General features: G+C 37.9%; 1 long non-coding RNA gene across 1 annotated transcript in view; it reads left to right on the plus strand.

Moving 5' to 3' along the window:
* Window positions 1–24,012, plus strand: part of LOC138064747 (uncharacterized) — a 52,844-nt gene that overhangs the window by 23,358 nt on the left and 5,474 nt on the right. The window contains exon 2 of the long non-coding RNA XR_011138002.1: window positions 9,622–9,851. This is a non-coding gene — a long non-coding RNA (uncharacterized lncRNA). The remainder of the gene's footprint in view (window positions 1–9,621; window positions 9,852–24,012) is intronic.

Here is a 24,012-nt window from a genome sequence, read left to right on the forward strand (position 1 = left end):
CAATTGAGTATTAGGTTTAGTAACTGTTGGTTTGTATTTGTTTGGGATGGGGATTATTCTTGTGGTATCGGTGAGAACAATATAATTTAGCTGAGATAAAAATAGCTTGTTGCTTATAAGAAAGAAGAAGTTTCACTTTGGAATCACAATGTATTCAGCCTATACTTTGACATACTTCTTCCCACCTGCATCGTGTTTGCATGCTGAATACTGAGCTAGTACGAAGATGGTGTGTAAGAATTAATGTAGAAAAAGTAAGACAAGTATTGTAAGCTGCTTCTGTCACCTTAGCATGGGTTTGTGGAACATGCAAGAAGTAATGCCACCAACAAATGGCCAATGGTGGAATGATTAAAATTCCACCTTCTGGTTTTAGCATATTCCAAATATGATTAACCAGTAAGGTACCTGTTTGAATGTTCTCATTTTCTCTGAATGATCGAAAGATGACTGTCCCCAGAGAGACTGTGATCAGAGGGGACTGTGATCAAGAGAGCTTTCCCTATGTAGTGTTTTTTTTTGTGAAAAAAGGAATATGGTAAATAGAACAATTTTCATCTGAAAAATTTATCCTGATGTTTTGCTAATGCAATCATTTTCAGTTTAAAAAAGTAACTTTGGATCTTTTGGCCACCCAGTGCAATTTCTGAAGCAGTATTAGACACTCTTCATAGAAACTCTTTTTCCGTTAAAAATCTGCTTTCTATCTGAAAGAAAGACACACAAATACCTGTAATATACTCGAGCCTAAAGAAAGGCAGATGATGAGAAAAGAAATATCAGCATAATGATTTTGTTCTAATGAATGCAAAGAACTTTTAAAGTTTATTATTATTATTATTATTCTCTGTCTACAATTTGCTGCTCTTATTCACTGTGCAAGGTCTAAGATTCAACTGTAAGTTCTGTGGGTCATCTGTTGAATTTTTATTCATATGTAAAGTGTCTAGCCTTGTTTAGTTCCTATAAGTACAGTAATTGCAGCAAAATTTAACCTTAGCTTGCTGGGATATAATTTTCTTTGATTATAATAAGACCTTTTGCAGTTCTGAGTTCAGTCTGATGTCCATAGAAAAAGTTTACAATTACCTTCCCTATATCTATAAAATGATCAGTCCTTAAGCCTAATTTTATTTCAGCCTCTGACAAAGGCAAACAGCGGAGCATTATAAGCAGCTGCATTCTATTTTCCAGAAACAGCTTTTGATTTCTGATGATAGTCAGGTAGCTGAATGAAATATACAATGTTCTTGAACTGTTTTTTCCATGTTAAGTCATTGCGTTCCAGTTTTATGCAACTTGGGTTTTTAATATGTCAGGAAAGCTAACTATGATATAATCCATAAATGCATTCAGATGTTTTCTCATAGGAAGCACTATTATATTTAATAAAGCAACTTTCAATCCAATCAGCAAGAAAAAATGTTGTCGATCCTGTAACAGAAATAATAATAAAACCCCCTCGTTAGGAAGCTTGAAAATTATGTTGGAAATAGTTATATGTTTTAATGCAATGAATAAAATATACTGCCTGTTAAAGGGAAATCATAATATTTTGCCTCTCTGTTGTTTTTCAAGTATATACCCCATTTCTCAATGTTCCATACCTGAACTTCCTCACAACCCCCTGAAACATCGCAATATTTCTCGGTATGGTTTACTGATGTTTTGTTTTGTTTGCTGTGAAAGTTAACTATGTGCATCAAAGCAATGTGCATCACTTAATTCAGCAGAGGAAGAATTTAACCACGGTACAAGGTTATGTGGACCCTAGGAGAAAATAGTTGTGCTGATATTAACACCACCTATAAATTGTTTACTCAGTCATTCAGTGATACGTAGCCTCCTTTATGGGGAAACACAGAAGCTGCTTGATAATGCATTGCGTCGAAACACAATGATTCAGAGCACAGGGTTGGACTAATGTTGGAATGTAAATGTAACAGATGTGTTTTAGTGGAGTCTACCCTGGAAAGATTATTGGTGAACCAAGATGAAGGCAGAAATTTGGCCAGAGAATAAAGAACTTTAATCCTTTTGGGATATTGTAAGTATGCAAAAGAAAAGCTGATGTTAACTGGGATAGGAACAGAGAACACTGTGTCGTTTCCTTTCAAAGCACAGTTTATGTGGAGACATAATAAGATATGTCATGTCATATTTAGATTAATTGACAGAATTAATTATTTTGAAAAATGCTTAGCACACAAAAATGGTGCTGGTTACAACTTAGCGTTCAAAAGTGCGTGGAGTAACCACGACAATTAGAAACATGAAACAAATTATATGTGCAGAGTGTTTTGCTTCAAAACAGGAATGAAATAAAGCTCAGGTAATGAAGATACAAAAAACTTTCCACAGTAAGTATTTGATTCCCTAAATCTGTTCTCTAATTATCAACATTGATACATTTGAGTAGACGGTATAAAGGAAATGCTAGGAAGCAAGCTGGTAGCAATTGCAGAAGCAGTGGCACTGTATGGTGTAAAACTAGCAAAAACATTCTAAACTAAGTTATATTTTCTTTTCCTTTTTGCTTTTCCTTCCTCAGCATGTGTGATAATTGGGAGGGAAACTGCAGAAATTGGTAGCCTATGGCAATGGGTGGGAGTGATGAGACTGTCATGTACATAAAGGTTCATATGAAAACACGATGCTTATGCTGGTGAACTTGTTTCTGTGATACTCAGTTTGTGTTCAGATACAGCACTTAAGGCACTGAAGAGAGACCAGATGAGGACCTCCTAACAAGGTTTATACTCATCCGTTGTCCTATATTAGCAATGTTGGTATATCAAATCATTATCTTATAAATGTAATTAGTAGAAAAGGTATGTTGTTCTGTGGCAAGGTTGGCTTTGTTTCCATGATGCATGGGTAAAATACAGCTAAAACACACTGTTAGGCCCTTTTTATTTTAAATCCTGTCAGATTGTGCTTTTTTTCCCTCTGACCTTCTTTTTGTTGATTTTTTTGACAGCTGAAAGAAGTAGGTTCATAGCCTAGTTCACAGGTGCAAACCCTAAAGCTGTCTAAACGGTGCAACAGACACTGTTCAAACACTTTTTAAAATGTAGATAGTAACTGTGGAAAGCAAAAGGGTAACTATATAAAAGAAACAATGAAGAAAAATACCCCAGTCCTAACATGGTGCTTCAAGTCAATCTCCTTTCAGCAGTAGTTCATTTTTTTCCAGAGAATGTAAGCAAAACAAAAGAAGAAAGTTCCACATTGTTCCTCCAGTTATGCCATGTTGTATCAAAACTTGGTACCAGCACGTCTTATTCCTCAATTAATTTTTTTTAGGGAGGGACCTTGCCTACAGTTCTTTATCCTCCCACTCTTTCATGGGAGGATTTCTTCGTGCTCGATTCCTGGATTGCTTCAGTTGTTTTCTCCACTTTTATTCACTCACAAATGTTTCGTTCTGCTCCAAGTTTACATTGATAATTCTTGATTTCAAACTGCAGAAAGATCTTTTGATGCAATCTTAACGCTTGACAGCTCATGATCATCATTTCTGGAAACAACACAAGAGTTAACCACAAATCACTCAGTATAAAAGCAACACTTATCACCCCTAATTATCACATTGCATCAGAAATTTAATGTCCTTTTAATGATACTTTGATTACATTTGGATACTGATAGTCAAAAATATGTATGGTCCATATTTAGTAGTTTAGTTGAGACAGTATCATAAGAGGTAGTAACTGTGGAAAGACCTGTAAACTAAACTACACTAAAAGTAGAAGGATGAATACCCTACTGTATGTAACTAAAGTAATTTAAAGCACAGGAGTATGAAAGAGATGCAGAAAAGAGATGAGTGAATCATAATGGGGGAAAAGCAAGACTTCCCTTTTATGCCTTCTTATTGCAAGAATAAAGGGATATTCAGGGATAGTGGAAGGGAATTACATTTACAACTGATAAAAGGATATTTTAAAATGATACTTAATTAACTTTCAGAACTTACTGCTCCTGAATATTTCTTAGGCCAAGACCTTGGCGTAGTTTAAAAAAGAAGATGGGTGGAATAAGGGAGTATGGAGAATATACAGTGTTATGTTTCAAAGGTTAAATATAGAAAACAAGAAGAGAGATGCTCGTTTACAGGATAGAAACAAGTTACTGTGTTTGTTGGTCTTAGGAAGAAACTTGGCCAATTTGCAATATGGGATTTGTGGTGCCTTTCTTTGAAACACCTACTTATAGACCCTGCATTGAAAAGCGTCTTGGCCATCATGGCATTTACTTTGCCCTTAGGCCCTCTAGTCCTTAAAAATAACTTTTGGTAAGATATTTTGCCCTCATTATCTACGTTTTGAAATCAGTTTGCAAAACTTAGCAAGTGAAGTGCCTCAGATTTGGAAGACAAACCACTTTTTTTCCCATTATGGATTTCCTATTAGCAGTAGAAGTACTCAGTTCTGTTTGTACCGAAAAATAACCCACTGGAACATGACCTTTGTCTTGAAATCTTGATTTATCAAATCTGACCTTGATGTGTCGCACACAAGATCATTACATTATTTCTGTAGTCTGAAGATTAAACTACGTGAAATAAGCTAAGGGCAGGACTTTAAAGTATACCATAAAGTTGTAATGTAAATCAGGGCTTAGAGGAAGCTCTTTAGATACTTTGGAAGGTAGCCTACTAACATATATTTATCAAATAGCTATTCCAATATATGTTATTGATCATTGGCATAAGTATATATACAACATTGCCCTCAGCTTAAACGAAAAAGGAGAGTGGCTTTAAGGTGAGGCAGAGGTGAGCTCTGATGGAATCAGAGTCAAATTTGGCTTATTCCTTTCAAGCTGTTTTTTTGTACATGCCCCTAGGATATGCAAAATATACTTTGTCAGTATCAAGGCTGTTTAAATGAAGATAGGGTTATTTTTGTGCTTTCTGTCTGTGCAAAATGCCTTAAGAACTTATTTCTTTCTCCTCTACATTTTACAAATGCAAATTAAACTAAGACACTGTTAAAAAAAGTTTAAATGACACTTCCAAGCTGAAATCTTTTATTCCAAGTTTCAGTCCAATGTGATTTTTTTACAGCAGAGTTTTGAACTATTGAATATAGGTTTTGTAATGGAAAGGCTCATAGCCCCTTAACTGCAGTAATGTGAACAGCAGTGCCATAGCTTAGTGCTTGTAAGACTTTTATTTCACAAAAGTTTAGTATTCTAATCCATTTAAAACATATTTCTTCTCATATTGGTTGTAAACACTGCAATACCACAATTTTACCAAAAAGTCGAAAAAAACCTTATTTTGTGGTTTGCTGATAGCCATAAATCAGATATGCTCCATGCAAGTGCAGTACTGGGATGAATTGGTATTCAGTCTCTGAAGACCTGATTCACTCTAGTCTAATGACAAATCACAATTGCAAGAGTTAGTCATGAAGAAAATAGAGAAAAAGGAAAGGGAAAGTCACCCAGCAAAAGATAATCTTAGCTTCAGAACCTAAGTGGAATATTATTGTACAGTGCATTTCAGTAGGATCACCTGTGTGATGTATGGTGCATTCTTAAAGCAAAGTTTAAGTAGTGTTCACAAATTAAGTTATATATTTAGTATCTTAGTAAGAAAAATTAGGTCTGAAACAATTTTAGAAATGCAAATGTAGCTAGAATTGTGCACTATGTAGGATGTAGAGTCATAAGATCATTTATTCATTCTGGGAAACAGAGCCTAAGACCTCCTGTCCATATTCTGGTATATTCTATGATGTGTTGCATTTCTTATAAGCTATCATTTCTGAAAATGTAGTAAACAAATTGATGCTAGTGTAGGTATAAATTTTCTTTGCATTTTACATTGGAATAGGTACATGAGATAATGATCATTATCATATCTTAAAACTGGAAAAAAAAATCTTAAAAGGGTTTGGCCTAGTCTGCCATCCGGTCTGCTCTTGCATTAAAAATTATTGAGATCCCTGAAACATCCTAGAGATAATGGGGTCTGTCCATTTGATTATGGTTCTAAGTCTGACATTCGTGACTGAAAACCATCTAGTTGCAGAGGAGGTCTCTGCAGCCACATTCCTCTTCCTCTGTCCTTTCCTATAATTGTTTGTTAGTCATACGTTTTTCATGCAGTGTTAAATTCATTTGTAAACTCTGGGGTAGGACTGTGTTTCTCTAAAATGGACATAAGAAAAGGGCTGAGAATGTTATTAGAGAAGGGTCTTAGAGTGCTGTTGTCAGTCACATAGTGTTATTGTGTTGTAGAGGGCATTCCTGCATCCTTCTGCATAGTTTGTGTAATTTATAAACAAGACTATGGTACTTTGACACTGGTAGCTGGTTGTTCCTAAGCGATGGAGCATGTAAGTTCCGCGCTTGTGGCAGCAGCCCTCATTCCCTCCCCATCATCTAGCCCAGGGACTGATTAAAACATACTCTGATGCTCTTTTTATAGTCTCCTTCCCAAAGGAGAAGAGGGCTGATACCTGTTTGATGCTTAGGTCTCATCCTGACATGCAGTCACGGTCCCACAAGAGTAGGCCACAGGGAGCCAGGAACAGAGTAGAACGCCTCGTCCCTTAGTTTAGGTGAGTTATGTTTTAGTAAAGCTCTTCAACGCTTGCTAAACCCATCACTTTTCAATGACACTATTTTATTAAACACATGTCTCCTCCTGAAAATAGGCATTTTCTTCAGCTGGAGCAAATGACGATATTTTAATATTTATTTTATTTTGGTAACTTGGTTTATGCACTACGTACAATATTAATATTTGACAAACCAGTAATAAAAAAAAGACCTGAAAATGATTTTGTTTTACAAAATTTTTGCTATAGGGAAAAGCAATTTTAAACGGCAAAAGCTTATTTTAGCTGGTAAAGAAAAAAAATTTAGCATAGGAAAGGTGGTGGAGAAGAAGAGCAGACACTCAAAACTAACCTGAAAAATATAAATTTTGCAATATTGGAGCCCTAAAACTGATTTGTGTTATAGTAGTACAAGTTACAAAGAGCGAGACTCTGTAAATAAAAAGAGAATTCTTTATCTTTTAGTTGGAGAATGAGCAGAAAGACTGGTCATATCTCTGTGATGATGGGAAGAATATTTGTTTTCTAAATGATGAATAAATAAGTTGTATGATAACCATTAATTATTTGAGAAAGTAGCAAAAGGACTAGTAGTGATATAAGTTAGCATTATTTATTAAGTAGAATATGGTAACAACTGATGGCCAGGGTGAGGATCCTCTTTTCATAGACATTATGCAAACAAATGTTCAGACATTAAATATAAATCAAATTTTTAAGAGTAAAAGAAGACAATATGAAAAAAACATAGTAGAAAGCGTACTGGTGATGTGCCACTAGCCAAAGATACATATCCTGTTAGCTACACACTTTCTTTGCCCGCTAGCTTCCCTCCTGTTGTTTTCTATTTGACCCGGTACTGCTAACCCCATTCTCTGTGTTTCGTGGAGAGTATTAGCACCCCGCATGTGGAGCCCTACCACAGACAGCAGTGGTCCTCATTCTTTTGCAAGACAGTATGAAGTCCACTGATATTTTTAAACTAGGCAGCCTAAGTTAATGGTGGCTTCAGAAACACCACCCCATCATTGTGTAAACTCATTTTTTCACACAAGGTCAACTCAAAGACTGAACAAACAGTGTAGATCTTACTGTGCTCCAGAGCGTTTAAATGCCAAGACTTGGTGGCAAACGCGCGAAGTGGAAGAAGATTGCACACAGTGCTCTGTATGTGCCAGGACTTATTGATGCAGAGAAAAGGTTTCCCCTGGGAGGTGGCTAATTAGCGGTCTAGAAGATGAGAGTGCTGTTGGTGATCTAGGTGGTCAGTTAAAATCTGTTGTGCCAGATGACTGCTGGCAGGACTCTGTTCAGCTTCACTGAGGTTATGCCACCTTGTACCAGATGAGAGCTAAGGCCAGTACAAGGACCACTGAGAATTCACAGTAAGCAAGAGAGGAGAAACCGTAGCTATTTTTAACTGATTTTGAAGGAATCATATGGTAAGCAGGATTTGCAACATAAACTCTTGAATGAAACCATCTTTCTGTCAGGCAACTGCTGATCCTTGAACTACTAAGAACTTTTACTCTGTGTGGGGCATCTAATTGTACTTTTCACCAAAGATAAGCAGTAAAGTATATCAGTCAGATATCTGTTTTACATTATCAGAGATAGAGAAAGTAGTTAGAGTTAGAGCCCTGTGAGTTCTCTAATTAACAAGGAATCTTAATAACAATGAAGGCAACCTGATTGTGTCATACAGTCTTCTCTTGTACTCTCATTCATTCTCATCAAGGTGTGATCTCAGTGACCCTTGGAGTTTTGTAAAGTTCGTCAGTAATTACTTCAACACATTCATGTCAAGCAGGACCTGTCTTTCATCTTGTTAGCATTCAGCTGGAAATATGTTCTTCCCTTTTTAACTAAATCAAGTTGTAGTGTTTGTCATTTGAGTTGAGAAAGGGGCACTGCTAAGACCAGTCATACACAGATGAATATGTGGGACCCTAAGTTAAAATATGCCCAGAGCTCTCCAGGAGCTTCTGAAGAACTTCACAAAGTGTGATGTGATCTTCAAAAGAGATCAGGCCTTTTTACGGTCAAGTTCTATGATGATTTATTAAACACAGATTACGAGTCCATTCACCTGCTGTTTTGAAGCCTATTGTATTTTTACGCACTGAGAGATGAAAAGAAAGGATGAGTTCTCATCGACTGCAGAATTTCCTGACTGTTTTCAAAGAAAATTAAAATTGACAGTGTACTGATACCTATCACAAATATTTATTTTGCTATTAACTAATAGGAACTATATCTTTAGGAGGTTCCAGCTGAGGACAGAGGAGAATTAGAGAGAGAGATGAAATGGAATAGGAAAAATCTCCCAGGTGACTGAATGACCTACCAAACCTTTTGAAGTGACAAAGAAAAGACATTTAAAAGGATGAAAAAACATTGTCTGATATATTATTCTCTTATCTCCCAGAAGAGGTCCTCATTACCCAACCCAAAACTGGGACAGAACCCTATAAACAGGACTTTCTAACATCAGCACTAGACAGAGTGTGCCAAGAGTTGTAGTACAGGTCTCTCTAAGTAAAGAAAAAGAATAATTTCTTCCTGAAGTACTATCTTACTCATTATCAGTGCTATTGATTAATTTCATTGGCATATGAACTTGATTATACAACTGATGTTCAGGCAGCTATACTCCATCCTGCAAAACAAGAGTTGTTTACCAAAGTGTTAAGCAGTTATTAGAGGTGAGATTTTCTCTTTGCAGAGAGTCAATATAAGATGTGTGCACTGCTTATACTGGCTAATTTCAGCTAAAGGAGAATTTTATTTCTATTGATCAAGAAGTTAGAAGAAAAAATTTAAGGCTTTTTTTGGTAAACAATTCAGGCAAGAAGGTGAGTAAAAGGAAGCATTTTTTTTCCAATTAATCTGAACTTGTCATATCCACTCAGTAAGAGAAAACGTATCAGCTTTTGTTTTAGGCCCATCTCTTTCGTGTCATAAGGATGAGAAATGCTGTGGATAAGGTTATGCTTTTGCTTTATTGTGACCTTGTTTTTGCTTTTTCTTCCTTTCTTTCCCGTAGGAGCAGCTCAGTGATAGGGACTCCACGTTCCTTGCTGGGTGATGGGCTGGTGAAACCTGCAGCACTCTTAGCTGCAAAGCCGTGTCCCCTTGGACAGCACAGGGGAAAGTCCTGGCTCCTGGGACCTCTTCACCTTCTACACCCTAAAGAAGTCACAGGCATTCCCCCAGGCTTTGAGAGGCCAGCTGCTGCCTCCCCAAGTTTGGAAAAATTGGAACTCCCTCTGAATGGTAAAACAAAACTGTACTCTCCTTCCTTCAATACACTTCAGATCTTTTAATTTTCAGTCTGAATCAGAAAGATTTTTTAGGTAATTAGTGCTTTTCCCCACAACAGAAACTGAGTCTCATTCAGTTCTATCTGGTAAGTGAATATGAAGCTGGTCTTGTTTCGGCTGACAATCTGCCCTGTTTTTACAGTATAAATAAACATGACAGTGTGAACACTTATAAACAATCTTCCTCATTGGAATCCTCAAAGCTTCGGTATGTAACAGAAATTAATAGCTGTGAGAAATAAAAGACACTGATGAGCAGGAATGGCTTTTGTGAACACCTGGTTAATAAAATAAACTGTCTAGCACTCAGAGGCTTCATTATTTGGAAGAGACTCCTCCTTTTTTCTCTGCCCTTTTCTGTATTTCAAGAAAGATAAACCTTATTAATGTAGGAAAGAATGCACACTAGAGCTCTGCTCCTGCAAGAGGAGGCTTGTGGTCCTAAAGATTCTCTGCAGTTTCTCTCTGGACAAGAACAGGGAAGCTGAAGTTCCCTGAATATGTCTCGCACAAATATTTATTCAGGTCTTAGGTGTGATTTCTGTTTATGAAGGAGATGATTGCTGCATTTGCAGGAGCAATTACTTTGCAGTTCCCATCCTCTTAGGCTTCTTCCCCCCAACCCAAAACTCAGTTTCACTTGTGTCCTTTGCATGAACCAATATCGTAACTGTAATGGTTGAAGAGGAACTTACTTATGGCATCTGCTGGTAGGTACTGTCTAAGAAGACAGCTATCTAGGAAGGAAAGAAAGTGGAGGCAAGTAGACAGGATAAAACCATTACTGTCACAGGGTATGAGTCCTGCAATCTGTCCGTCCTCAACCTGCTCCTGTTCCCTCTATCAAGTGGGGTTAATGGTAAAGCCAAGATTTCAATCTGGAACATGAATACTCTGAAAGTATTATTCGGGCCCAAAGAATTACAGCAAGGATAAACAAAGTTCTCCTGAAGACAACATGAATAGCCATTGAGTAGGAAAGTCTGAGTGTGGAAAAAATGGACAGAACAGGAATCAGACATATTTCGTTAGCAGCAATCACCGCGTAAATATGCTGCAAAGCCTAGAAGCTTAGGTTATTATTTCCCCACAGCAGCTAACTTTGTAGCAGCATCAATACGGTATGTCAGAGCATCTACTGCGATACTGCTAAGCTTTTTACTTGCTTTTTTCCCTCATACTCTTTTCGACGTGATAAAACTCGCTCTCTTTATGTGAGTTTGTAACTGTGGTTATAGCACTCAGTTTACGAGTAATGTTGTATAAATACTTTGGAAAATTGTTTCATGTTCAAGAGTGGTATTTGTTGGCTCATTTCTGCAAGAGATAAGCATCAGCTCTCACTAGTTTCAGGGGAAAACTAATTTCTATAGTCAACTTTTTCTTGAAGATCTTTTTCATAGACGCACAAAAAATTGAGTAACAGAAATGAAGGCAAGTACAGAAATCTCTTAAAACATAAAAAATCTTTTTTTTTTTCCTACAGAGTATTGAGAAATGAAGAGAAAGTCTGTTTTGAGACACTTGACAGTGCTTCAAATTTCCTCATGGCTGAGGCCATGTAAATAAATAGATAGAAAGACAAATGTGCTTAAATATAATGAGCTGAGTAATCTACAGGCTGTAGATTTTAAATGAGGAAACTGAGGGAGTATTCTCCTCTGTGGGTTGGCTAATTTGCAGAAGATGTTATCTGTATTGGAATATCTGCAGGAATGCATACCTGCTGGCAGGTTTAATTTGCATGTGCATCAGAAGTTTAATAAAATGCCCAAAGCTGCACAGTCTGGATTTTCCCTTATTGCACTCCTGGCTTTTCTAAATATATGCTGTGTCTTTTTTTTTTTTTTTGAAAAAGTGAGGAAGGAATAGAACATGAAAGCTTATGAGATTTATCCACTGTAGGGAGCACACCAACTTCTACTGCAGGCAGCGGGCCAGACTGGATAGAGAAAACCAAACCTTTTCAAAGGCGACGGATATACCTTTTTGGATTTTTTTATCCTAGAAAAAAAGAAGTTTTATAGTACTCTTGCTGTAGTACAAAGAATGTCAAATAAACACTTGAAATGTCTGTGTAGAGTGTACAGACAACTCAACTGTGACTGAGTTAAGGTGTACTTATCTCCAGCTGAGGATGAGCCCTGGAAATTTCTAGCAGAGAAATTAGTTAAATTGGTTTGCCGGAAAGAAATTCATACATGGAATTTGTGATAGTTTCATCTTTTAAAACCTTAGCTTTTGTTGTATAGCCCACAGCACATCCATTTATATCTTTGAGTTTATTAGCTCCTATTTGTGTGCATATCCAGAGGAATCAAATTTCATAGGGATGACTGGGGAACCAGAACTGGGTGTGTGTTGTGTGAACTTGAGCAAATCATTTCCTTTTGAAAGAAAGGAATTCTTCAGTGGTATTGAAAACTCTCACTAATGCTAATGAAATCTGACACACACACACACATCATCTCAAAGGTATATGTGGACTCCTGTTATGTGTTTCATTGAACAATGTTGCATTAATGAGTATTTTTTAAGAATCAGACAGATGATTTGTTTATATTCTACAGTGTTGTGTCTTTTATTACTAACAATTCAATCTCATTTCCTTATTTATACAATGGAAGTATGCGCTTACAAATAGTAGGCACTTATCATTTCTATTTAATGTAAGTGCAAAGGTCATTCTTCCTTTTCAGTTTTTCCAAAAGTCTAATCAACAGCCTAAACCAATATCCTGCTGCAAAGAGAATTATTCCGTTTATTAAAGCTATTTCACATATCAAAACAGCTGATCTCATTAATTTTGGAAGTGTTTCCTTTTAATATCTTCAGGTGTTTGTTCTCTTGGTCTAATATTCAAATATTAAAAAGCTGGCAGTAATTTCTATGGTGCTAAAACCCACAATATTTGTTCCTGTTCCTGACTGCATGGTTTTATGCCCCTTTCACTCGTGCTCCGTGGAGTAACCCATGTCTTGTTCAGTTTGCACCGTTTGGCAGAGGCCCACTGATCCATGCCTGCTTCATTCATGCTGTTATACACGGCAGCAGCTCAGGGTTTGGCTGCAGTGCTGCTTTTGGCCTCTCCTCAGTGGGGGAAAGCCTAAATGCCAGGTCCTCTCTGGATGCTCTGGCCCAATTTTGTGTCATCCAATGTATGGCAGTTATTATTTCTGTATGAAAATCATGCTTCCCTTCTCTTTTCTTGGGATGGTGTCAGCTGTACCTGGGGAGGACCCTAAACTCTTGGGGCAGCATCTTTGCTCAGCTGAATACTCCTTGTCTGCTGCAGAACGGGGTTGGTGAGCTGGATATGACTCAACTGGTGGGACTTGATATGTGTATGTGGCATAAAATGAAAAGGTGTGAAATTTGCTCACGATCTCATTTATAATTATTTTTTAGAAGTATTTTAATTGTTGTTGTTAACTGATTTGTTTTAGCTTGGTTAATTTTACTGAGGGAAAAAGATCTTTTTTGACAATCAGGAGTTTTTCTCCAGAGGCTTCAAAATTGATCTGAGTAGATCTCTGTGAGCGGTGGATTGTTTTTTGGTTCAATTAGCAATAATAATAATAATCTGCACTACAAATGGATGGGTTGAACCAAATTTGGAATTTTATCATCACCAAAAAGAAAAGAATTAAGTATGCATGAAGCTTTTGTTCAGTACAAAATAATTTGTATGTATTTGAGTTAAATTGATAAAATGCCTAATGAATAATGCTGTTAGAGTGTTCAGGCAAGAAACGTTCAATTAATTTTTCTGAGAGAGGAGTTCTGGACCTTTCTTTCACCTTAAGCATTGTACTCTTGGGTATTCTGGTGAAGGAGTCTTAATCTCTTCTATTGAGTTTGTGCGTATTCAAACACATAATTTAAATGTTATCTGGAGTAGGAATTTGAGCCCAGAAGATTCTCTTCCTCCCCCCTTTTCTGAGTGGGTATTACAGCTGGTCATTTTTTGGACTTGTTTTTCAATATATACTTGAATGCTCTCATAATATTTTGAAGGGAGTGAATAAAGTAGTAGATGAATATTTAAATAACTGGGTCAGGTATTTGAAAAGTCTTCTGTCTCCCAGAGCACCCTAATAATCTCCGTTTTATTTGAGCTGGCTTTCTTTTAGGCTTCTTGCTAATTGGCCTGAAGCAGTAGCATGGAGATGAAAATTCTTACTAAGATGATCACAGTCCTCTTGTGGGCTGGAAAACGAAAGCTTAAGGTGATTCACACTTGCAGTATGTATTTGGAAAGACAGTGCTTCCCTTTACCCTTTCAGATAAGGTTAAGATGTGATGGAAGAAGGCATATAGGTGTGTAGAAACATGAAGTTAAACCTGCTTAGATGCAAAAAATCTCCACTAGACAGCTGAAATGATTCTTTTATTTCATTCTGTGGAGGATATGGCCATGTGAATACTAAGTTATTAACTAATACTCAGACTTTTGTGAAATAAATGCCTTCAAAAACCTACAGCAAGCAACTCAGTCAAAGCAGGCTATCAGCTTCATATTTATTCCTCATTTATAGTTCTAATATTCTGCTTGTAGTCTTGATTAGGGAAAAGTGATTTTTATAGAATAATTAGTCTAAACACACCTCATTTATCATCAAATAAATTAAGATTTGATGAGCTAAAATAAAGATAGTGACTTTTAAGCTTTCATTTAGCTATGTCAATGTACAGAGCTGTAAGTGTAAGTAAATAGCATTGCTGTACAGACAATTGGGGCCAAACTGCCCTCTGGTACTTCTGATGGCTACATAGCGGTGGGGATAGATAAGGCCATGAGATAATGAAGGAGGATAATTAAGGTTTGTTTAGTGCATTTACTGAATTTTTCCTTTCTAAAGAGTAGCTTTCTCCAGAAGTGCCTTACTCACATGCACAGTTTGAGAGCCTGCTGTTAAGAGAGCTACGAAATATAGAAGAGAAAATCCAATTAAGATGACCCTTGAATCTGTGCATGTATGTGATGGTTAAGAAAATTCTCTCTGTCTTTGAAGAAGCCCAACTGAAAAGTAAATGGTGGGAAGGGGAAAAGATTAAGAATAAACAAACTTATTCATCATATGCATTCAACAGATCCACAGTGTTGGAGTCAGGACACAATACTGACATTTGATGTACAAGTTCTTAAACATTTACTTGTTTTGCACATTGGCTTTTCAAAAAAAAAAAAACAAAAACCAAAGGGGTTATGATATTTTCTAGGAGGTTTCACTTTTGTTTCCCCAAAGGAATTGGAGTTTTGTTGCACTTCTGCACTACCATGAAGATCAACTGGAACCACTTTTTGCATTTTTTATGCAAATGAATGGAGATGGAGATGGAAATGGAAACTAATGGTCATGGATTGAGGGGATCATTAACATTTTCTTGTTTAGCTTGTGATTTGCTGTTTTGCAGAGTGGGTGCTACTTTTCCATTAAGAACAATGAACTGTGCAGGCAGGTGATTGTCTGCTATGTGAATTATAGACCTGCTTGATTAGCCACTTATCTCTGCAGGATAATTCTTTTGTCCACAAATGCCTGTGACAGTGGAGAAGATTGTCACTGTTTCTTTTAGAAATGTTCAGGCAGGATAGTTCTGTGATGACACTAAAAATATTTGAAATGGGTTTTATGCTTTCAACGGCATGTGATATCCTGAAATTTTATAATGATTTGATAATAGTTTGGTCTCTAAGAGATGGAGGAGCTAAAAGATAGAGATCTTTTTAGAGGAGGTGGTCAAGGAAGCCTGCACTCAAAAGTTCTAAGGAATCTCTGTCTATCCAGGTCCAAAAGTCTGCAGTTCCTGAAGGGAAATTTTTTTTATGGGACAGTATTTGAGAGAGAGCGAGAAAGTGCTAGTGTCGTCTTAATCTTGTCTAAATGAAAAAGCATGGAAAGAGAATATGCTGAGTTTGTGACTAGTCTTTCTCCAGAAGATTGGATGGTTTTCTTCAGAAAACACTGAAGCCAGGAAAAGTCATTGCTTATTTCCCCCCCTCTGTCTTACAGTCTCTATAGATACATCAGGAGGTTTTGTTTCTGAGTAGAACACTGGAACCTTCAAACGAATTTGCTGTCTTTCCGCATCTTCCTCTCCCCACCTTCCCTTTCTGTTTTTCCAAAAGGGTTCATTGTCGAAGCCTTCTTTGTGTTGTACAAACACAAAGGGGCAGGGAGTAGCTGGAGATTGTATTTGATTGATTAAATGTTGGTGACGCAGGCAAGAAAGGGCCTCTAGTCAGAAGTCAGATATAAGAAATATTCTGTTATGCTGTAAAAGACCACGCACTTGCTGTAAAATTACTCAGTTCTGATTATGAGAAGAATCAACAGCACTTAGTTGTTACCTAAAGGATTTCCAATTTTTATGGTTTTCATTGCTGAGCTAAACTAGGAAAGTTTTTCATTGCTTTTATAAGGGAAAACATATGGTAAGAGTATATGTTAAAATGCCTTTTGGGCAATTGTAAAATTACAGAAACAATAGTAATTAATAGCTTTGCTAGAAAGTATATGACTCATTATTGCACCCTCTTTCAGCTCTGCAGAATATAGGTGAGCCAGTTATGCCACACTCAGAGCCTATTCGTAGACCAGGCAGCGGTAGACTGTGCATGATAACCAGATGCATTGATAGCTCTAATAAGTATCAACTGGTTATAGTCTACCAATGTTTATACTGTAAACCAACAAAATGCAGATTAGTTCTATTCGTGAGCATTTACTGGGAAGAGAGTAGCCCAAAGAATACCTCCCTAAATATTTTGCAAAATCGGTAGAAATGTAATTAAAATATGGCAAAAAATATGTTTGATTTTTCCCTTAGGACTTGCAGCTGAAGATGCTGAGACTCATTGGGTGACATAAGGGCTGATATTTTAAATTAGTTCCCATTTGAGAGATCTTACAGAGCTGAAAAGAGAAATTTCTTATTACCCCCCCCCCCACCCCACAAAATTTCTCTGCCAGTTTTTTAATATCTTGATTGTAGGACAAAGTTTTCATGATCTGGCTAGATTTTTCTGGTCTGACTCAACCTAATTTATTTCTGTCAAAGAAGATGGCAAATCCATGGAATCTATTAAGAAATGCCAATGTAAAGTATAGGCAACTGATGAGCATACACTGAAATGAACAAACCTGAAAGGCTGGCAAGAAAAGAAATCATATTTGTAATAGATGAGTAGATAATTAAAATTCTTAACTAAAGGTTTTTTCCTAGTACCAGAGTTGTCATTGCTTTTGGAACAGGCATTCTCAGAAAGATACTTGCTGAGAAAATAGTCTTGCAGTTAATGCAATTTGTACTGGGTTCAAAATATATAACTAGTTAGTTTGGCAGGCATCATTCTGGTGAAGACTATTGATAGCATGCAGGTGGCTTGGGAGTCACTAGACTGAAATGAAAGCTGTCCAAACAGCTAAAAACTCCCTTTGTAATGCAGTTAGCAGAATGAAAAGAGACTTTCAGTCATTTTAATGTAATTCCCAAAAGAGAGGAGATTAAGCTATATTGGATTCCCATTCCAGTAGTGAAACCTGAACTTGCTTACGTATTTGGAGATTTAAACAAGCTGGGAGACAGTTAGACTGTAATTTCTTATGATTTCTACCATGCATGCTTCTGTACAGCAGAACCCAGACATGGCAGAGATACTAAATACTGACGCCCCTCTCCTCCACAGGAAAAAAACTATTGTATTGGTTAAAATGCAACTGTAGAAATAGTTGGTTGAATGTGTCCCTTTGAAGCTGTGTGTTTATTAATTATAGTTGAAAAAGAGAAACAGAGGCATGCTGTATAAAATATATTGAAACAAATTGCTCTCGTTCTTGAAAATAGCTAGTTAAGTAAGAAAACTAGTCACGTTTTTCAGGCCTACTCCTGCATTGTCTTGACATCTAGGATTTTAACAGTAGTCAGAAAATCTCATATATGTCATTAGCTAGGAGCATTTTACATCCTCAAATCTATAAAGCCTCATATTTCATCAGGATTTGGAAGCCTTTCCAGCCAAGGGAAAGCACAGTATATCTCCATATGCTCTCATCAAAATATGAATTTGGCTTTTATGAGAATACATATGAACTGAAGTCTAAATTTCTTTGAGGACTGCTTTTTGGTACCAAGTTTGGAAGCACTGCTCCAAGCTTTTCTTTAATTAACATTTGAAGCTTATTTCAGTAGGCACATAATTAATCAGTGTGAGACCTAATCCAAACCCTACTGAAAAGGCTGTCACTGAATTCAGTTTTACAGTAGTCCGCATCCTTAAAATTTCTTGTCAGAATGTATGAGTTAATTCTTTAATTCAGAAGTCTGCATTACTGATTAAGCATGACTAAAGAAGGATGGAGGCACCTAAAGTGTAACTAAAGCAGAACATAGGTACCAGAGTTGAAATCTGTGGTTTTAGACCTTGATGTACCTAACTTCTGAAGTTCCCTAGGCCTGCACATATCTTCTTCTCTGCACAGCAGTGCTGTGGTCCAGACAGAGCTGAGCGACTTGTTAGCCAACCTGCAGCAGAGTCAGCACTGCTGAACAAAGCCTTTGGAAAAGGAACTGCAACCTGCCTCTCCCCGCTATCAGATCAGAGGGACCTCAGCACTTGACTACAGTGTTGCATGCATCCTTGCTTTCTTTTTATGGCAAACGAACAAGGAATTGCTTTCTGTGTTGTAGGACAGCTTCAGCAGAAACTGCTGAACTCAAAAGCCCTGATGCCAGAATTATCAAATTGTTCCTGGGCTTGCATTACTCAGGTTAATGTTATGATTAAACTTGCTTCTTTCTGTTGGGGTCGCTATGGGTTCTATTTTCCCATATTATTGGTTAAAGTCTTTCTTACTTTATTTACTCTTGTATTTTGATTCTAAGTGCACCCTAACGTATTACATAGGAAGAGGAATATTGTTAGTACTTCCTTGAAAAGAATATTTAGGTTACGGTAAAAGGTTCAGTGAAGTCAATGGAATGATTTTCTTTAGACATTGTGTCAGGCTCCAGAAGGTACATAATCACTCTTTCAAGGTGATTAGGACACAATATACAAAGCCAGAGTTCACAGTGGCACAGAGTCAAAAGTTTACTTGTTTTATGAACCAGCTTCTCAACTGCTATCCGTTTGGTTAACGAGTTCCCACTAACTTTGCATAAGTGAAATATCAGCAATGCTGATGGATGCTGGCTTGTCAGTTCTCAGCTTCCGGTGTTTCATGTAGCCATATAGGAAGTCCTATTCAGTCTGATACTTTGTAATATCTCACCAAGGCCTGTCAGAATCAAGCAGAGAGTCAAGGCTAGATCTGTCAGTTCCTTTTCATCACTAGAATATTTCATTTTTCAGTATTTTGAATGAAACACTCTCTGCTGCTGTCATGGAAGGACTGAGTGCCAAACCAGTTCAAAGGCATCCTTAAACAGTTTATTGAACTGTAACAGGTAACAAATTCGAGATGTCAGTATAGGCATTTGCACTATTAATGAATGGATTTGATAACAGATAGAGTAATTAACTAGCAAACATATTTATCCAACTATTTACATATATTCATATGTTGTGGCACAAGGAAAGGAACAGAAACAAAACCACAGACAAGAGAAGGGTAAATAGCTGCTCTCAAACGGGAAAAGCAGTGAAGAGCAAGGGCGCTATCGCTTCCTTGGACCCCCCCGTAACAAAGCAGCTTTGCCTCTGCAGGTCGGACAGTAACAGTCCAGTAGGTGAACCGAACGCTCACGCAGCCATGCGGAAAGAGACTTAAATCCTGGCAGGAATCCCTAGGGTGGCGTCCGGATCCGAGGGGAGCTCGTCACTGCAGCAGACCAGCTGTGTCCGATGAGGCAGCCTCCACGTCTGGGAGCCCCCAGCGGTTATTTACAGCCGTGATGGAAAGGGGGGTGCGGCCATACGAGCAGGTGGTGGCTCCGGCAGGGTCAGGATGATTCCGGCATGTTCCGGAATGTTCCTTGACGGACAGGTGCCACTCGCTCTGCTCACGTGGGATTTGACGGCTGGCTGTTTCCTCCAATCACCGTCCAGTCGCTAGGCAGAACCCTGTCGGCCCCCGGCGGGGTCAGCCGTAGGTCAGAGACATCAGGTATACCCACTGACTTCTGTGGCAGCCACCACAGCTGCTTTATTTTTGCTTCTTCTATGCCTTTCCTGTGGGAAGGAAGGAAAGAGATTTTGAAGTTGCTTATTTGTCTCTGAGTCCAGACCTATTTGTGCCAATGACGGCATTCCCTCTCCCAAACCTCCCTCACGCCTCATGTCATTTTTCTCCTTAGCCTTTCCCCCTCCTCTTCCTCCTCCTCTGGCTCCTTACAATATCGGAATGCATTTACAAACAAGATTTAAAAAAGAAAATGTCATCCGCCATCACAATGAAACAAGTAACTTTTTATGAAGAACGCAGATAAAGTATATGTGGGAAGACTGATGAACTGTGTGATTAAGTGGAAATTCTTCTTTGACAAGAGTTTTCTAAGACATTTCTAAGAAAGAAACAGTGGGACTTTAAAAGTGAGAAGGAAACAGAACACAGATCTACAAACAACTTACATTTTATTTAAGGTTGTTTCATACATAGAGTTTCAGATAAAGAGCAAGTCAATGTGTAAGTTTTGTCAGTGTGTATTTCAGAAAAAAAAGTCCTATGAATTAAGGTTTCATAGCCAGTCCTTCTCCAACAGATGTCTTTGACATTTGAAAGATAAGGAAACTACTGGTCAGTTAACAGTACTGGTAGAATTTTATCTGCTTGTTATAAGTACACCTCTGGCTTTTTCTTCCTTTATTTGGCACTTTGGATAAACTTTTAAAGTCCTCCTTTCTCTCTCTTGTTTTCCAGTAGAGGTGATAGAAACCACACAGTCCCTGTGTTACAGCTCTAAAGGAGGCCTACTAGGCTATTCAAAACAAAAGGCATTGTCTGCTTTATAAACAATCTCCAGATATTACAGCACAAACTATTTCATTAGACTTTTCTATTTATATAGTGTATTTGTATGGCTTACCTTTTGGTAAGGCATACACCAATTTGAAGGCTGCATCTTAGAGGACTTCTTCTGTTCTGCATTTATGGAGAAAAAGCAGGAAAAAAACCGCAGCTAGAGAAAGGTTAACAGAAATAACTGTATCAGAATTACAAACTCTAGGTTTCCTAGAAATTAAGTACAGAAGCACCTCGAAAACTGCACTTTAACAAATCTTAGGCTGCATTAGCAGGTCAGGAATAGTAATTACTCTCCTCCACTCAGTTCTCATGAGCCCACGTCTGGAGTACTGTGTCCAGTTTTAGGCCCAGAGATATTTGCTGACTGGAGGACGAGTGCGAGGTCAGTAAGGCTGTCAGGGGCTGGTGCACTTGACGTATAAGGAGAGGCTGAGGGACCTGCGTTTATTTTGCCTGGAGAACAGAAGGTTAAGCAGTGATCTATCTGATGTTGTCTGCTCTCTGTAATGTCAGCTCTCTCAGTTGTAGAGAAGGTAGAGGCAGACTCTTTTTGGAGATGCACAGCAAAGGGTCATTACTTGCAAAAAGGGAAATCCTGAGCGGATATAAAGGAAAAAAGAATGTTTGCAATGTGTGGTTAAGCATTGGAACAGGTTGCCCAAAGTGCCTGTGGATAATTCCTTCCTTCAGATTTTCAGAACTTGCCTGGACAAGGTCCTGAGCAATCTGATCTAACTTTCTGACTTTGAACAGGTAATTAGACTAGATGACCTCTAGGTGTCTATTTTATTGCTTTCTTTAGCATAGGGAATGGCATGAGGTCTACTGTTTCTCAAATCTTTAGCTTAGGCACTTTTTTGAAGGAGAAAGGTTTGCAAATGGTTGCCATAGGCAAGTGTAGCATATGATGATTGGCAGCATTTTTATTTTGCAATAGTTTAATCCATTTGGTAGAAATTGCATTAAACTACTGAATATGCAGCTATGAAGAATTGCTAAAAGTGAAAGTGAAACATAGAGAGTTTTGTTTTATGGCAGGTTGATCAAGACAGTAAGTGTCATGAATGGAGAGTCAAGAGGCTGCCTAGATTATAGCCTAATGTTGGTTTACTAAAGGAACTGTGCATGAACATACAAACTCTTTCTGTTGAAGAGTATTTGACATAGGCTTTGTGTTCTAAAACTCAAGCTACTGAATTATCGATGTTTTCTCGCATGTTGCTTTCATACATGATGTATTTTATTTTGTTTATACCAGTGCCCTGAGTGCACCAAACAGGTGCTGCAACCTCTTCTGCCTATCTCTTGGGGGCTTGACTGCCCATGTTCAAGGTCAGGTCTGATAAAGTGCAGCTGGGTAAACATGAATGAGACCACTGGGAAAAGAGGTAAGTTGTGAGAAAGACCTATGTGACAAAGAGCTATAAAAGCCACCTATGCACCCTCTGCCTATGAGCTTGGGAGCTGCACTTACACTTAGCTCCTTGCTCTTAGTCCACGCCTGAGCTATGTTATAATGGTGCCTTGCCTGGCCTTGTATCCTGGTGATCCTGACCTTATTACCTTGACCTTGGACATGTCTTGTCACTAGAGATTTGGCTGGCAGTCATGGGACTCATGTTTGACCCTGACTCCTGTCTCCAGACCTGCTCTGTTCTTCTAGTTTGGGTACTGTTGGACTGCATCCATGATCAGTAAGGGTACTGCCCTCTCTCGCTTCCACCCGCAGCTGACAGTCTACTTCTCTAGGTGAGTGTTTATAATCTGCATCTGTTTATTTTGGCTGTTATGGCTAGCTCTTGCTACCTTTCAGTCTCACAATCACTGTGAAATACTCATCAGTTAAACTTTGTTTAGAGAGAAATGTTTCCATAGGCTATGTGGCCATCGTTTCCCTTGTGAAAAACAAGGGTTCCGGTGTTTGCTTTATCCTCATCCTAGGTAGGCACCCATCACTTTGACTACTTCACCATGCAGCAGTCTTAGAGCCGAAGAAAAACAAAGGATGTTGCTATAGCTGCAACAGTACCTCTGATGCCTTTTTGAATGTGGAGGTACCTTTCCAGGGAGACTTCTTACTGTATTAGTCCACAGTGCCGAAGTCAATTTTTTCCCTCTTTTTGTGCAGAACTAAGCTGAGTAACCATTGCTTTGTCAGTCACATATTCAATACAAACAGGTTGTTATTTCTAGGGAAAAGAGGTTCACCTGAGTGCCTCTCCAGTTAAAAAAAGTCATACCAACAGAAGTACAAATAGGAGGTTCACCTTGACAAGGTATCGGTTCCTTGGGTTGCCCTTGCAAACTCCGTTAGAAAGCTCTAATCATTGCCGTTCAGTCAGTACTGAAGATGGTTACTGAGAGAGCAAGGAGGAAAGATTAAATAAGTTCTTAGTGCTATAACTTACTAGAAAGTTCCTTCTTGGTAAGAACTAATTGATAGGAACAATACTGATGAAATAAGTTCTTACTGCCTGTTTGGTGGGGAGTCAATTTGGATAGTATTATCTCTGACAAACTGTAATTTTCTGTTGAGCCATCCAAATATTTCTACAGCGCCCATCATCAAAGCAATTCTCAGTGAGATGTAAGAAGGCATAACAGCCAACAAGCAAGTCTCTAAACTGTGCTGTATGATCCTAAATACTGTAGTAACTCAGCAAAGGAGATTTGTTTAATCTTGTCAGAAGATAACACATTTGGAGTGGGACACCATATGCAATAATGTGATACAAAAGACTTTTGCGAAACAGGGTTAAGAAGGATTTTCATGTTAGTAACCCGGTCAGAGTTTGCTCTGTAGTAGAGATGCATATTCTTCTCCTAAAAGAGAGAAACCTGTCTGTTCTCAATAGCTGGAAAGGGTACACCTTTTTTCAAGCTTCAGGGAAACCTCTACTGAACATTGGACCTCACTATTTTGAGGTCATAAGGTTTCTACAACTTAGTTCTTGGAAAAGATGACCAAATTTGCTCTGAAATGAAAAAAATAATGGTTAGACCTACAACAGAATCTATATAACAAAGAAATCTTTTCCTTCAGAGCTTTTATCTGTATAGTCATTTCCAAAGTAAGTATTTGAGGATTGTCAGTCACTTTTCCTGTTTGTATGCCATTTGTAAAGATAAGTTATTTCCTAAATA

The sequence above is a fragment of the Struthio camelus genome, chromosome Z, assembly GCF_040807025.1.
Source record: "Struthio camelus isolate bStrCam1 chromosome Z, bStrCam1.hap1, whole genome shotgun sequence".
Classification (NCBI taxonomy): Eukaryota; Metazoa; Chordata; class Aves; order Struthioniformes; family Struthionidae; genus Struthio; species Struthio camelus.